Below are 15,349 nucleotides of genomic sequence, written 5' to 3'. Positions count from 1 at the left end.
CAGAGGACAACTTGTGAAAGTCAGCATTTTCCAGTAGGATCAAAGATTCAGGTCTTCAGGCTTGCAGGAAGCACCTTTATTTATTCAGCCATCTCCCAGCCCCTTTCTGCTTTATCCCCCACCAGCCCATTTTGAGACAGGTCTCCCTATAAACAGCTTATAAATCCTACTATAGTTATAATCTTCCAGATAAACTCTTCTAGAAAAACTGAAAGTTTAGAAGGGCCTTGTCCAACTAACATTATCATAATTGGTCCTTTTTTTAAAAAAAAAAAAATCTTTGGAGACCTAGCGACAGGCGGAGGGCTGCGACAATGGGGCGGGCATGTTGCAGTCAGGGATACACGATCTGGGCGGCAGAGCTGGTTCGGTGCTCCGTGCAGTGCTCCGTGCCCCGGCTAACTGGACGTGTGAGGCCGGCAGAGCAAGCCGGGAAGCAGCGGGGTGGAAACGTAGCAGGGCCCGCAGCTTCAGCAGCACCACAGTGGCTATGGCCCCGACAAGGTGGGAGATGCCATCCCCTCCGTGGAGGTATTTGAAGGGGAGCCTGGGAAGAAGGTGAACCTGGCAGAGCTGTTCAAGGGCAAGAAAGGTGTGCTGTTCAGAGTTCCTGGGGCGTTCACCCCTGGCTGTTCTAAAACCCATCTGCCTGGGTTTGTGGAGCAAGATGAGGCTCTGAAGGCCAAGGGAGTGCAGGTGTTGGCATGTCTGACTGTTAATGACGTCTTTGTGACAGAAGAGTGGGGTCGAGCCCATCAGGCGAAAGGCGAGGTTCAGCTCCTGGCTGAACCAACTGGGGCCTTTGGCAAGGAGACAGATTTATTACTGGGCTATTCTTTGGTGTCTCTCTTTGGGAACCGCCTGCTGAAGAGGTTCTCCATGGTGGTAGACAATGGCGTAGTGAAGGCGCTGAATGTGGAGCCGGATGGCACAGGCCTCACCTGCAGCCTGGCCTCCAGCGTCCTCTCCCAGCCCTGAGACCCGGCCAGATGGAGGTCCTCTGTTGCTCCATCTTCCCTGCCCAGCTTTGGGCCCAGAGGTCCAGCCCCTCCTCACCTGGGGCCCCTTAAATGGAACCTTGACCATATTTCTGCAATAAACAGTCTGATTTTCGTCTTTGCCTTTGGCATGGCAAAAAAAAAAAAATTTTTTTTGAGAATAGTATACAGAAACAGAGGAGACTGTCATCAAATCAGATGGAAAGATGGTTAGAAGTCACAGTAACTCCTCAATAAATGGACTGTTCTATCACTCAACAACTGTAATATGAAAGAATGTTGAGTTTGAGTTGTTTTAACTACCATCTATTTACCGTCCATTCTTTTTTTTAAAAATCTTTTAAGAATAACTTATTTATTATGTTCTGCCTGCATGCCAGAAGAGGGCACCAGATTGTATTACAGATGGTTGTGAGCCACCATGTGGTTGCTGGGAATTGAACTCAAGACCTCTGGAAGAAAAGCTGTAAGTGCTCTTAACCTCTGAGCTGTCTCTACATACCTGCTTGGCCCATTCTTGAAAGGATGTGCTATTCCACATTTCAATTTTCTTTCTTTCTTTCTTTCTTTCTTTCTTTCTTTCTTTCTTTTTTTTTTTTTTTGGTTATTCGAGACAGGGTTTCTCTGTGGTTTTGGAGCCTGTCCTGGAACTAGCTCTTGTAGACCAGGCTGGTCTCGAACTCACAGAGATCTGCCTGCCTCTGCCTCTCAAGTGCTGGGATTAAAGGTGTGCGCCACCACCGCCTGGCCCACATATCAATTTTCAGTTATTTAAAAATGTTGTCTCTTTAGCCTTCTCTTCGTTAGGCTTAATGTTTTACTGTTTGTCACATATCCTGAGTTTCTCTGAATCACTTGTGCATCAATTGATTATTACTTAGGCACAAAAAAGGTAAATCTGACTAAATTTCTTCTTTCTTGCCCTAAGTAGTCATCATAAACTATTCATTTCTAGTTTGGTGTTATTTTTAATCATTTATTTTTATTTTATTTTATGTACATTGCTGTTTTGTCGGCCTGTCTGTCTGTGTGAGGCTGTCAGACCCCCTGGAACTGAAACTACTGACAGTTGTGAGTTACCACGTGGGTGCTGGGAATTGAACCCTGGTCTTCTGAAGAGCAGTCAGTGCTCTTAACTACTGAGCCATCTCTCCAGTCCCAAGTTTTGTTTTGTTTTTTATGTTTAGAGAAACCAGATGAACTCTAACAGTACATATTTTCTTTTATTGTTTATAACTCAGAGTGGTCTTGAACTTGGTCCCCAATCTGTCTTCTGTGTGCTGGTGAGAATACAGGTGTGTGCTACCTAACTAACACTCTAACGTGTTCAGCACTAGTTACTCTAGAGTACTGAGTTTCCCAAAAAAACATCAAATTTGCTTTATTAAAAAAGACATTTATTTTATGTGTATGAATATTTTGCCTGTATGCACATATATATGTGCACCACATGCACACCTGGTATGGATCCCCTGGAACTGAAGTTTCAGGCAGTTGTGAGCTGCCACATGGGTGCTGAGAATTGAACCAAGGTCCTCTAGAGGAACAGCAAGTGCTTCTAGCCACCGAGCCATCTCTCCACTCCCTTTGCTCTTTTTGTTGTTTAGTCCAGAGTGGGTTATAATTCATGTCAATCTTCCTAACTCAGTTCTGAAGTGCTAGAATTACAGGCACCATACTCAACTTAATTCATTAAGTCATTACAAAGAAAATAAAATTAAAAAGTGAATTTAAAGACAGGAGGCTGGAAGTCCCATATTAATCACATGATACAGGTACTGTACTGGCTTTTTGAAGGCAACTAAGATCTAGCCTATGAACATGATATTCTGCAGTTCATATTAAGAGTATATCCTAGCCCAGCCGAATAACTCAAAGGGAAGGGCAATTGCTGCTAATACCAAGCCTGGCAACCTGAGCTCAGTCTCTGGGATCAATCTGGTTGAAGGAGCGAAGGACCTTGAGCATATTCTAATTTCCACATTCATACGCCTACACCAAAATAAATATAATAATAAAAGAATATGGATTCCTGTAACATTTACAAAATTACAAAAGTGTAGTTAAACTCACACATGTAGCTTTAGGTTAGGACTTTGCTACTTATCTTTCAAGGTCTCCAAACAATGAGTATTTGAAAATGAAAGAATTACAAAAGCTCATTTGATCATTTAGGACACAACTCAATTTTTCAGACACATAGAAAAGTGAATTAAAAAAAACCCAGCTGAGTGGTGGTGGTGCACACCTTTAGTCCCACCCAGCACTTGGAAGGCAGAGGCAGGCAGATCTCCGTGAGTTTGAGACCAGCCTGGTCTACAGACCGAGTTCCAGGACAGGCTCTAAAGCTACACAGAGAAACCCTGTCTCGAGAAAACAAACCAAACCAAACCAAAAAAGCCCCAAAGCAGTAAGGGAAGGAGCTAAACGCTGCTTATAAAGCACTCCAGTAGGGGTTGTGTTCTGTAAAGGTGTGTGCATTGCCAGGAGCTTAAGCTCATAGTTGAATATAATTTAATTTTTTTTAATGAGGCAGTAATTTCTATAGGCCCCGTTTTTGTTTTAAACCATAACCATGGGGGGCTGGAGAGATGGCTCAGTGGTTAAGAGTATTGCCTGCTCTTCTTCCAAAGGTCCTGAGTTCAATTCCCAGCAACCACATGGTGGCTCACAACCATCTGGAATGAGGTCTGGTGCCCTCTTCTGGCCTGCAGACATACATACAGACAGAATATTGTATACATAATAAATAAATAAATATTTAAAAAAAACATAACCATGTTATCGTTCTTTACGTACATCATAAGCTGTTGCTCATTGGGCTCAGATTTGTATTTATTTTAGAAGTTAAAGGATTGTATTTACACCCATTGGCAGTTGAAATAGTAAACTCTGGTAGTGCTTTATCACTCATCACTTGGAGCCAGGTGTGTGTGTGTGTGTGTGGTATCAGACACACATGATAATGGCAGAGGTGGGGATATTTTAGGCTTATTAAACAACCTGCTACTGGTACATCAGAAGTTAAAGTGGTTCTCTAAAAGCTTTACTGAATTGATTACCTAGGATGAATCAATTTAATATCATCCTGTGGGTCTAGGAAATGAACAGAGTTACCAAACCTAGTTTTCTATCCTAGCTGAGGTGAACAACAGTCTACCAGTAATTTTGTGACTGATAAAATTGGGGCCTGCAGTTGCAAATCGGCGGAAAAATATTTCGAAGCTAAAGTTAGGAAAGCCAGTCCATCCTGGTGATGCATGGTTTAAATTTCAGCATTCAGGAGGCAGAGGCAGGTGGATGGATCTCTTGAGTTCAAGGCCAACCTGGTCTACACAGTTCAGGTCAGTCCGGGCTTCAAAGTGTCCTGACTCAAAATATAAAGTCTCATGATGATTCCCGCCACCCAGGTTTCTCTTTAAATGTAATGACTGAAATTATACGGGTCATTTTATAAAGAGAGGGTTATTTTGTTGGCTTCTGCCCAACCATCGTTTACCGGTTTTTTAAATGTGAGATTGAACCTAGTGCCCGAGGCATGCTAAGGAAAATGTTTTAAAACTGGAACTCCCCATATAGACTGGGCTTTGTACTCCCTATGCTCTCTCCCTCTGGAGTCCAAGCATTACAGGCCCGCTTACCATGCCCACTTTAATTTTTTTTTTTTCGAGACAGGGTTTCTCTGTAGCTTTGGAGCCTGTCCTGGAACTAGCTCTGTAGACCAGGCTGGTCTCGAACTCACAGAGATCCGCCTGCCTCTGCCTCCCGAGTGCTGGGATTAAAGGCGTGCGCACCATGCCCACTTTAAATGAGGTTTTGCTCCCCACCCACTGCCCCCACCCACTCTCTTCAGTGCCAGGGGATAGAACTAAGGACCTTGCCAATGCCAGGCAAGTGCTGTACCATAGAACTACATCCCCGGCCTTAATGAGGCTTTTTTATGGACAACGTTCTTGTTCACGGAATAGGTATGATGGTTTATTCTGAAGGATTAGTTGTCTTCTTACTCAAGCTTAGTTACTGGTATTCTTTACTCTTGCTTTGCTGTTTTAGGGAATAATTTTTCCCTGGTCAATTTACATGGAACGCCCACCTCTTTTAGATAGAGCTACGTTATTTCCAGGTTACATATAAATACGCTAAACCTTTTTTTAATAAAAGAAAACAAGCTAAGACGAAACTTTTCTTACCCTCTATTCGACTTCTCGGGCCGTTTCAGAACGAAATGCCTGCAAACGTCTGGTTGAAACGACAGGAAATCCACCAGAGGGAGAAGCCTGCTAGACCAGGAGAAACTCCCGCTAGGGCCCTGAGAGAGGAGCTTTGGGAGGAGCCGCCGGGTTTGCCTAGGATTCGAGAAGAGGCGAGGAGGTGTGTGTAGTTTGGCGCTGGTGTTGGAGAATAGCTGAGGGAACCAGACTACCTGCGGCAGCGAGGCGTTTACTTGGTCTAATACTGCAAATTAAAGGTCTAAGGATATTGCCAAAGGAGAACACGAAGTTCCCGACCCACCGCCCAACAGCCCCAGAAGAAATGGAGGGTGGATATCTTTAAAGGCACTTCCGCTTAGCAACCCCACGCTGTTGCTAAGGAGGGGCTGCAGCATGGACGACCCGGAAGTGGTGATCTGAATTTCTCATTGACTGCTGAGGGTTTGTCCTATCGGGAGAGCCAGGATGCGCTGCGGCTCCTGGAGGTGGGTGGGGCCAGCATTAGTACTTCCGGTTTGGCTCCGGCCGCCCCTCAACTCCTCTCCTTCCCCCCCACCCCTCCGCCTCCTCGTCTCCCTCCCGCTCCTGGGAAAGCGAAGCCGTCGCTTTAAGGGTGGCCGTGAGAATCACTCGGCGTCTCGGGGAGGGGACCGCGCCCGCCCCCTTGGAACCTCGGAGTGCGGCCGATACAGGTAGTTGCTCTGGCTTCGACTGGGTCTGGGAGACCAATCTGAGGAGATATGTGTATGTGTGTGTGCGTGTGTGTGTGTGTGTGTGCGTGTGTGAGAGAGAGGGGCTTTGGGGGGGACCCTTCTCCGGGGCGGGGCGGGGGACGCCGGGATCCGGGGTGGGGCACGGGCCTGTCTGTGGCGGGTTGCGGGGGCGGGATGGAGGGACTAGGGTCCTTGCGAGCGAAGAGTTGCGGGTGGCCGGTTAGACTCGGTCGCAGGAGGCTGCCTTTCTGAGGCAGAGACTTCGGTCAATGCAAACCGGGAGTTTCCCACCTGGAGTGCCCGCTCCCGCTCCGAAAGGGGAGGGAGGGGGAGCATCATTCAAGGCCGAAATCAGGGTACGGACTTTGCTGAATGGCTGTGGTCATCCCATACTTCACACTGTCCGCGTCCCAGACCCTTTCTGCTGGGGCAGAGCCGGGCTTCGAGGACTTGTAGGGGTTTCATGTCTGCTGGGCATCGCGGAGCCGCCCTTGGCAGGGCTAGGGCAGAAGAGTGGGTAATGAGACCTCCCTCCACCCAACTTCCGTGCGCTTCCCCCGCTTCTTCCTTTATTGCTCTCTCGCCCCGGCGCCCTATAGGAGCGGTTGTCCCCCAAGTGGGCACGCATCACATCATAAAAGAAAAGAGTGTGGAACTGGATTTGTTGCCCCTAGATGGTATTTTGGATATTTGCAAATGGCCAGGATGGCATATTCTAGCAGTCTCCCGGAGCGATATGTATGTATCTGGTATGAATTTTCTTAGAAAAGTGCAATACTGGAAAGCATCTATTAAAACGTAGCCTTATAAATGTACATGCTTAAAACACATACACACGCACAAATCCATATAAATGGAGGTCTAGATGAGACATGTTGAGGCAAGTATTTTCCAGCCTTTTTCATCTGCCAAACCTGTGGTTTAAACGAATCAGAAATACTCTCTTCATTTCTGTTTAGCTGACCGAATTGTAGGTAGTTTAGTGATACAAGTCTTAGAACAACAAGTGAACATTTGGAGAGAGTCCCTCTCCGCTGTTGAGCTGTCTCTTAATCTTTTAAGGAGATAATTGTACTCAAGTGGAAATGTTGGCTTTGAGAAAGATAATTCTGGGACTGAATCAGCCTGTGCCTCTTGCGAGTTGTTGACCTTGGGCAAGTCATAGACTATAGCAGAGTTTCAGTCTCTTCACAAATAGGAGTTAAATTTTAATCAGTGTTATAAGAGAAGTGATTGTTTATATAACTCCATTTAAAACAAGCACCTTTGAATTTCAAGATTGTCATTACGTAGTTAGAGTAGCCCAACTTAGTGGAAGAGGATTTTGAAAAGGGAACTGGATGGTAATGTTCAAAGAGAACATTTTGAGGGGTTTCTTTTTTTTTTCTTTTTGTTTTGTTTTGTTTTGTTTTCCGAGACAGGCTTTGGAGCCTGTCCTGGAACTAGCTTTTGTAGACCAGGCTGGCCTCAAACGCACAGAGATCCGCCTGCCTCTTCCTCTTGAGTGCTGGAGTTAAAGGAGAGAGCCACCACTGCCTAGCTTCAATAGTTTCTTAAAGCATGTAGTAAATACTGTATGTTTTTTATCTTGAAATGACCAAAGTACATTTGATAGATATTTCTCAGATAAACCACAGTTATATATGGATTGAAGTAAAAAAAAATTTATAAGTAACTTATTTAAATCTTAACATCATGTCTTCTTAAACGCTATTAGACTTGGAACATAAAATAGAAAGTAGTTGTAATTTTAAGATTAAGGTCAACATCACTTGCATGAGTCATCTTAGTTAGATTTAGTTTATAGTATTAGGAAAATTTAATTTAATTCTGTTTTGTTTTTTGAGACAGTCTCAGCATATAACTCAGGATGACCTTGATCTTGAGACACTCTTTTCCTTTAAGAGCTGGGATTACAACTATACCTCACCTAGAGAATTCTTACATATAAACTGTAAAATAAATGAAAATACAATAAATTTTTCCCTTTAAATCGTTATTTATCAGAATATAGAAATAACTTAGAAAATGAAATCTTGATAAATACTTATTTGCCTTGTGGATTTAAAATAACAGTTCAATGTAACTTATTATGTTGGGCTTTTCTTTTTCCTTGAGAAAGGGTTGGGGTTGGGGATTTAGCTCAGTGGTAGAGCACTTGCCTAGCAAGTGCAAGGCCCTGGGTTCGGTCCTCAGCTTCAGGAAAAAAAAAAAGAGAGAAAGGGTCTCACTGTAGCTTTGGTTGGTTTGGAACGTATTTTGTAGACCAGGCTTACCTGGAACTCACAGAGATCCATCTGCCTCTGTTCCCTGAATGCTGGGACTAAAAGCAGGCACCACCACACCCAGCTTATGTCAGATTTTCAACTAACAGGTTTTCTTTGTGGTTAGTAATTTGAAACATTTCAAATGTACTTTGTACTCAAAAGAGGCTGAATATAAATAACTCCCTTTACTTTTTTTTGCATGAAAAGTAGGTACGAGGTTTTCAATCTGGTGTGACCTTTCAGAGAGGTTTGCACATTTTTTGTAAAATTGAGAGAAATTTTCAATATCTCTGTTTTTTTTTAAAGATTTTATTTATTATGTATACAATACAGTGTGCTGCCTCCATGTATGACTGCAGGCCAGAAGAGGGCGCCAGATCTCATTGTAGATGGTTGTGAGCCACCATGTGGTTGCTGGGAATTGAACTCAGGACCTCTGGAAGGACAGTCAGCGTCCTTAACCTCTGAGCCATCTCTCCAGTCCCTCAATATCTCTGTTTTAAGCCGAGTTGAAATTATGTTTTGCTATAGTTGAGGATTTTTGGTAAAACGATTCAAAATTTTAAATGGCCCTTTTTAGGGAACAGTTTTAAATATAAATCTAGGGTTTTGCTATGTTTTTTGAATTCTTATTTTTCATGACTTTTTGAATCTTAAAGTTGAGGTAACATTGTCTTTGCTTTTATCAGTGCCCATTTTTTAACCTGCCTTTTAAATAAAATGTTAATAATCCACTTATTTTCATATAAGGAATAGGATAATAGCTGTTGATATGAAAATTCTGCCTAAAATATATTCCATACATGCAAAAATGTTGGAGATACTTTCCTTGGTGATCTTTTCCACGTAAAATATATGACCAATCCAAAGACCTTTGCAGTTGTCAGTTGTGTAATTGGTTTGTGAGGGAATTTTAAAACTACTGACTCTCCTTTGAGCATGTCTTTAATAGTCTTAGAAATTTAGACATGATAGAGGAGGTATATGTAGGGAAACATACACACATATATACATTCGTACATACACACCATATAGTAGAATCATAGACTAAGCAAAGTAGTCAATTGTATTGTGCTGCTGTTAAATCATGAATAAAAGAGTTATTGTGGGGATGTTAAAAGTTATTTTAAGGGGCTGGAGAGATAGCTCGACAGTGAAGAGCATGGGCTGCTCTTTAATTCCCAGCACCCACATGGCAGCTCACAACTGTCTGTAATTCCAGGTCCAAGTGATCTGACACCTTCACACTGATGCACTATAAAAAAAATTTTTTTAAAAAGTCCAGAAAATACTTTGTTTTTTACTTCAGCCACATGACTGTTCTCTCCTGAGCTTGTTTCTAACAGTATATTTTAATGAAATAATTAGCTTCTTATCAAGTTAAGTAATCTTTATATTATGAAAAAAGACAATGTAGCTAGAATTTTTATGATTATTTTTATTTTATTTGCCTTGGTATTTTGTCTGCATGTGTATGTGAGGGGGCCAGATCTTGGTCTTACAGACCAGACCGTTGTTAGCTGACATATGAGTGCTGGAAATTGATTCCGGTCCTCCGGAAGAACTGAGCCATCTCTCCAGCCCCCATAGTTAGATTTCAGTATGACCAATTTTTGATAAAAACTTCTTCAGTGTTTTTACATACATAGTAGACTTTCCTGGAAGAACCTTGAATTTGTAAAATGATAGTTTTTCTCTTAATAGCTAACTCTACCCATTTGTGCCTAATATAGAATCTCCGAGAAGCTGGGGAAAAAAAAGAGTGAATTTACTTGAGAATTACCATTTTAGGTTTTATAGATTACTTATTTAGAAAGCCAAATTGGATTTTGACATTATTGGGATTGTGTTCAAGATGGACTAAGGGAAAAAAAATTAGATGCCATCTGTTTCACATTCCTTCTTTCCTCGCCCCTTCCATATTTTATGGCTTTGAATTCATCAGATTATTTTTCAAAAATATAAACCTCCAGTAGATTTGGATTATATAATATCAACTCCTCTCAGCGAATGTGTAACTAAATGACTTGGATTGTTATGTTGCTGTATAGGACAATAGGAGGCATTGCTTCAAGATAATTGTTGAATTATTTAATATTTTCTGTGTGAGTTAGCTTCTTGTATCTTTTTATTATCTTGGTAAATGTTTGTTTGTTTATTAGTCCAAGCTGGCTTCAAACTTGCCATGTAGCCCATCTGGCCCTAAGTTTTTGATCCTGTTGCCGATGTCTCACAAGTGTTAAGATTACGGGCTGTGCCACCAGGCCCAGCACTGATAAACCGTTTTTCTTGTTCCTGCTTACTATAGTCTAATTTTGGTGAAAGCTGTGTTAAAGAAAGGAGAGTATTAGAATAAATGATACTGTCTAAATCTTTATTCCCTGGATAGATCACAGCCAGCAAAAGTCTGCTGAGAATTTTTATTTAGTGACAAACCCACTTTATAGCACCTTGTAGCAATAATTTCTCCTTACCTATATACTGTAGCTTAGTTTTCATCCAATATGTATGCCCAGTTCAATTTGGATTATTTTGGCAGGCAGGTTCTAGTCACATTTCAATCTAAATAAACCCCAGGGAGGGGCTATTGGACTTCCACAACTGAAAAAAAAGCATACCTTGCTGAGGTTGTAGTAGTTGGTACTTAGCATGGCCTGAGAGAGCCAGGCATCTTGGATAGGCTGTAAAGGAGAACTAATGTGGTATCCCAGAAATGGCCTGAAGAGAGCCATCTGGACAGAAGAGAGTCGTGCGCTTGTCTCCAGCAGGAATGTTCTGGTGAGGTAGGAAGACAGATGGACTATCTACACCACTGTAGTCTGTCCCTCACTTAGAAGCTTCAAGTGGGCAGTGTAGTTATGTGGGGGCTGGGATGCCAGGGATAGCAATTGTTCTTTCTTTGCCTGTCACAATGGAGGTGTGGGCATTCTGGGAAAGGATTTTCTCTTGGCTTTTACAGCATGGCCAGAGAAGGTGGGTGGACAAAATAGCTATTGCCTTTTTCACCAGAGAGGATTTGGTACAGTACCTCTTTTAGTGCTTGGGGAAGTCAGAGTACTACAGTTTGATACCTTCAAAATGCTGCATAAATTTTCTAGGAGACATAGCATTGGATCTATGTCTGTTTCTCCTACACATACTAACTCCTTATTCAGTAAAAAGGACTTCTGGGCCTCTCAATAAAAGTATCAGAGATTTACATCCTCTTTTTTTACTGCTCTGGCTGGCCTGGAACTTACTGAAGAGGTATGCCTACCTCTTCCTCCTAAGCGCCACTACCACTCAGCTGATTTGAAAAATGAAATTTATGCCCTGGTAATGCTGGAGAGGATATAAATCAGCTGCGGGACTGGAGAGATGGCTCAGCTGTTAAGAGCACTACCTGTTCTTTCTAAGGTCCTGAGTTCAATTCCGAGCAACCACCTGGTGGTTCACAACCATCTGTAATGAGATCTGGTGCCCTCTTGAGGAAGAGACCTGGTCAGTTGTCCTCATCAACTTAGAACATGAAACCCAATATGGACAAGTTCAACAGAACCATCATTTTGCCGGGCGGTGGTGGCGCATGCCTTTAATCCCAGCACTTGGGAGGCAGAGGCAGGCGGATCTCTGTGAGTTCGAGACCAGCCTGGTCTACAAGAGCTAGTTCCAGGACAGGCTCCAAAACCACAGAGAAACCCTGTCTCGAAAAACCAAAAAAAAAAAAAAAAAAAAGAACCATCATTTTATGGGCTGCCCATGCATGCTTACATCCTCTTAATAAGTCATGAAATACTTGTGATTGGCAATGAGCAAAGGGGTGTGTGCATGCACTCAGTGTGTACTTGAATGTCTGTGATAATCAGATTACATTTCAGATTCCTACTAGTTTTCCAGTTGAATTTTTGGTCCATTTCCCAGTGGTCATTCTGATGAAGATGTGAGTGAACAGAGGCATGATCAATGCCAGGGAAAAGGAGCGGGTATTGGCTTTTTGTTTTTACTTTTCTAGAATTTCTGTAGCCTACAATGGTACCATTTGCCATGTATGGCTGTGTATGCCTTACTGTGTTTTTCTTTTATTAATATTTTTACTAGCTTTGACTTACAGAATAATTGAGCAGATAGTACAGAAAGTTCTATTTATGTCTCCTTTTAAAAATAGTTTCACCTGTTCATTTCATATTTTACATTAGTACAATGCGTTTGTGACAATTAATAAATGTGTGGGTACATTGCTAACTGCAGTCCATAATTTCCTTTAGGATATGTTTTGCCTTGTTTGGTTTTGAAGGCTTGTAGAAATACCTACCTTTACAGCACCCCCCCCTCACTTGTGAGACAAAGAAGGTAGCACAGCCCTGGCTTGGAATTTACTAGATAGGCTAGCCTGGCCTTGAACTCAGAGATTTGCCTGCCTTTGCCTCCCGAATTCTGGGACTGAGGGCTACAACGCACTATTTGTTTGTTTGTTTGTTTTTAGATAAACTCACCTTGTATAGACCGGCCTTGAACTCCTGATCTTCCGGCCTCCCACTTTTCAAGTGCTGAGACGTGGAAGTGTGCTCACTTACGTGTGTGCGTGTGGAGGCCAGAGGTCAGTGTTGGCTGTCTTCAGTTATTCTCTTTTTGTTTTAATTACTTAATTAGTTTTATGCATGTGGATGTCTCACATCAGAGCCCTAAGAGTTATAGCTGGTTGTGAATTGCCAAATGGGTGGTAAAAATGAAACCAGGACCTCTGGAAGAGCTGCTTTAAAGCACTCCGTCAGTGCCTTTAACTACTGAGCTGTCTCTCCAACCTTCCCACTTTATTTTTTGAGACAAGGTTTTTCACTGAATCAAGGGTTCACCTATTGGGCTAGCACTCACATGGCAGCTCACTTTTGCCTATAATTCCATTTCCACCTCTGGGGACACTGCACATAGTGCACAATCAGGTGGACATATACACATGTAAAAAAGAAAACTTTGTGTGTGTATGATGTGTGGACATGTGTGAAAGGACACCTATGTATAGTTGGTTCTCTCCTACCTCTGCCTGTGCCCCCAAAATAGAACTCATGATATCCGGCTTGAGTGGTAAGTGCCTTTACCCATTGAACCATCTTGCTGGCCTATTTTTAATTTTTTCTTTTTAAAGATTTATTTATTTATTGTGTATACAGTATTCTGCCTACATTCATGCTTGCAGGCCAGAAGAGGGCACCAGACCTCATTACAGATGGTTGTAAGCTATCATGTGGTTGCTGGGAATTGAACTCAGGACCTTTGGAAGAGCAGGCGGTGCTCTTAACCACCGAGCCATCTCTCCAACCCTGCTATTTTTAATTTTTTTAAAAAAATCTTATTTATTTTTGTGTGAGTTTTACCTGAGTTTATCGTATGTGCATAATGTTCCTTTCTGTAGTGCCTGTTGAGTCTAGAAAAAGGTATCCCCTGGAACTGGAGTTTTAGATGGTTGTGAGCTGCTATATGGTGCTGGAAACTGAACCCAGATCCTTTGAAAGAGCAGCCACTGCTTTTAATCAGGGACCCTTCTCTTCACCCTACTCCCATTTTTAATGTTATAAAGTATAATTAGTAATTTCCCTCCATGGATAGTATTGGTGTTGTCTATAAAATTATTGCTGACCCCAAGATTTTCTCCTGGACTATCTTTATACATTTTCATTTTACTGTTTATATTTAGGTCTGTCTTCTGACCTCTGAAGGCACTGGGATTGCATGTGGTTCACACACTCATATATTTTTTAAAATATCTTAATAAACTATTGTATTATTTTTCTTTCTTTTCTTCTTATTTTATGAGACAGGTTCTTATTATGTAGGCCAGGCTGACCTTGAACGCACAAAGGTCCATCTGTCTCTGTCTTCCTAGTACTGGAATTAAAGGCCTGTGACATCAGCTTTAGTTTCTAGCAAATTATATTTCATATTCTAAATAGAAGTCAGCAAGTGCCAAAGTAATGGTGAGGTTATCATAGCTTATATTTAGTGAGCAAATATTTGGCTGTATTAAAATGAATCTTACTGTATTTTTGGTATAGTGGGAATAACCTGCTAATTAATGCTATAAAGCAATACCTGAATTTTGCTATATGATAGTGTATTTATAAAACTAGAATGGCATGTTATTGAAAGTACAGATTAATATGCATCTGGTGAATTCAGGGCTTGAAGGATGCACATCTGTTGAGAAAACAAATTATACAACTATTCAGGGCTTTAGCGTCTTTAAATGTGTGTGCTTTGATTCTTTAATTGTTTTGAAACATTCTTTAATGGATTTAGAAAAGCCATTTGCTCTAAGGAAGCAACTTAGGAAGCCATTTGGAGACTATTAATTATCGATATTAATATTTTCTCTCCAGTTTATCTAGTAGGGAAGGAAGGAGTTAACTGACTCAAAATGAGTTTGTTGTATAACTATATTTAAAAAAGAGAGGATATAATTTCCTGAATTGAATATACTAGAAATATTTTCAAGCTTTGAGTTCTTTTTTTTTCTTTTGGATTTATTTAATTATGTGTATAGTGTTCTGCCTGCTTGTATCCCTGCAAACCAGAAGCGGGGTACCATATGTCTTTACAGATGGTTGTAAGCCACCATGTGGTTGCTGGGAATTGAACTCCGGACCTTTGGAAGACATGGCTCTTAACCTCTGAGCCATCTCTCCAGCCTGTAGCACGAATAATTAAAACCCAGAGATAGATAATGGGTTTCAAGCTCAGAGAAGCAAAGCAGCCAACCACTAGAGAACTTTTACCTCTAGGAAATCTTCAGGGTGAGTTCCTGTCTCATCCTGCCTTGTTTTCCTTTCTAGTGCTGGTATTAAAAGCATGCACCACCACTGCCCAGCCCCTATGGCTAACTACTGTGACTGCTGGGATTAAAGGTGTGTGCCACCACTGCTTGGCCTGCATGGCTGACTAGTGTGGCTAGCTTTGCACTCTGATCTTCAGGCAAGCTTTATTTATTAGATCATAAACAAAATATTACTATATTAGTCCCAGGCTCTGAATTCTAAATTGAATCAATACTAAATGAGGAACTAATGTTGGAGTTGCTACCCTGTATCCGTCATTATCCTTGTACTATAGTGATAAAAAACTGAAGATATGGTGTGTACTTTTATTGATTAAGTTGAAGAAAGACTTCAAAGGTAGAGTAGCAAGTG

At 41.7% G+C, this 15,349-nt stretch overlaps 1 protein-coding gene and 1 pseudogene across 5 annotated transcripts in view; both read left to right on the top strand.

Annotated features, from left to right (window-relative positions):
* Window positions 1-281: 281 nt before the first annotated feature.
* LOC142847017 (peroxiredoxin-5, mitochondrial pseudogene) lies at window positions 282-1,125 on the top strand (annotated as a pseudogene).
* A 4,588-nt stretch (window positions 1,126-5,713) lies between these two features.
* Csnk1g1 (casein kinase 1 gamma 1) overlaps window positions 5,714-15,349 on the top strand; it is a 121,244-nt gene continuing 111,608 nt past the window's right edge. For 2 of the 5 annotated variants that reach the window (XM_075965442.1, XM_075965445.1), the window contains exon 1: window positions 5,714-5,901. The gene's annotated coding sequence lies outside the window, so the exon portion shown is untranslated. Of the gene's footprint in view, window positions 5,902-12,651; window positions 12,766-15,349 lie in introns of all 5 variants that reach the window. The other 3 variants (XM_075965443.1, XM_075965441.1, XM_075965440.1) reach the window with 3 other exon arrangements.

This window comes from Microtus pennsylvanicus, chromosome 3 (assembly GCF_037038515.1).
Source record: "Microtus pennsylvanicus isolate mMicPen1 chromosome 3, mMicPen1.hap1, whole genome shotgun sequence".
NCBI classification, from domain to species: Eukaryota; Metazoa; Chordata; class Mammalia; order Rodentia; family Cricetidae; genus Microtus; species Microtus pennsylvanicus.
This window is presented reverse-complemented; position numbering and strand designations above follow the sequence as displayed.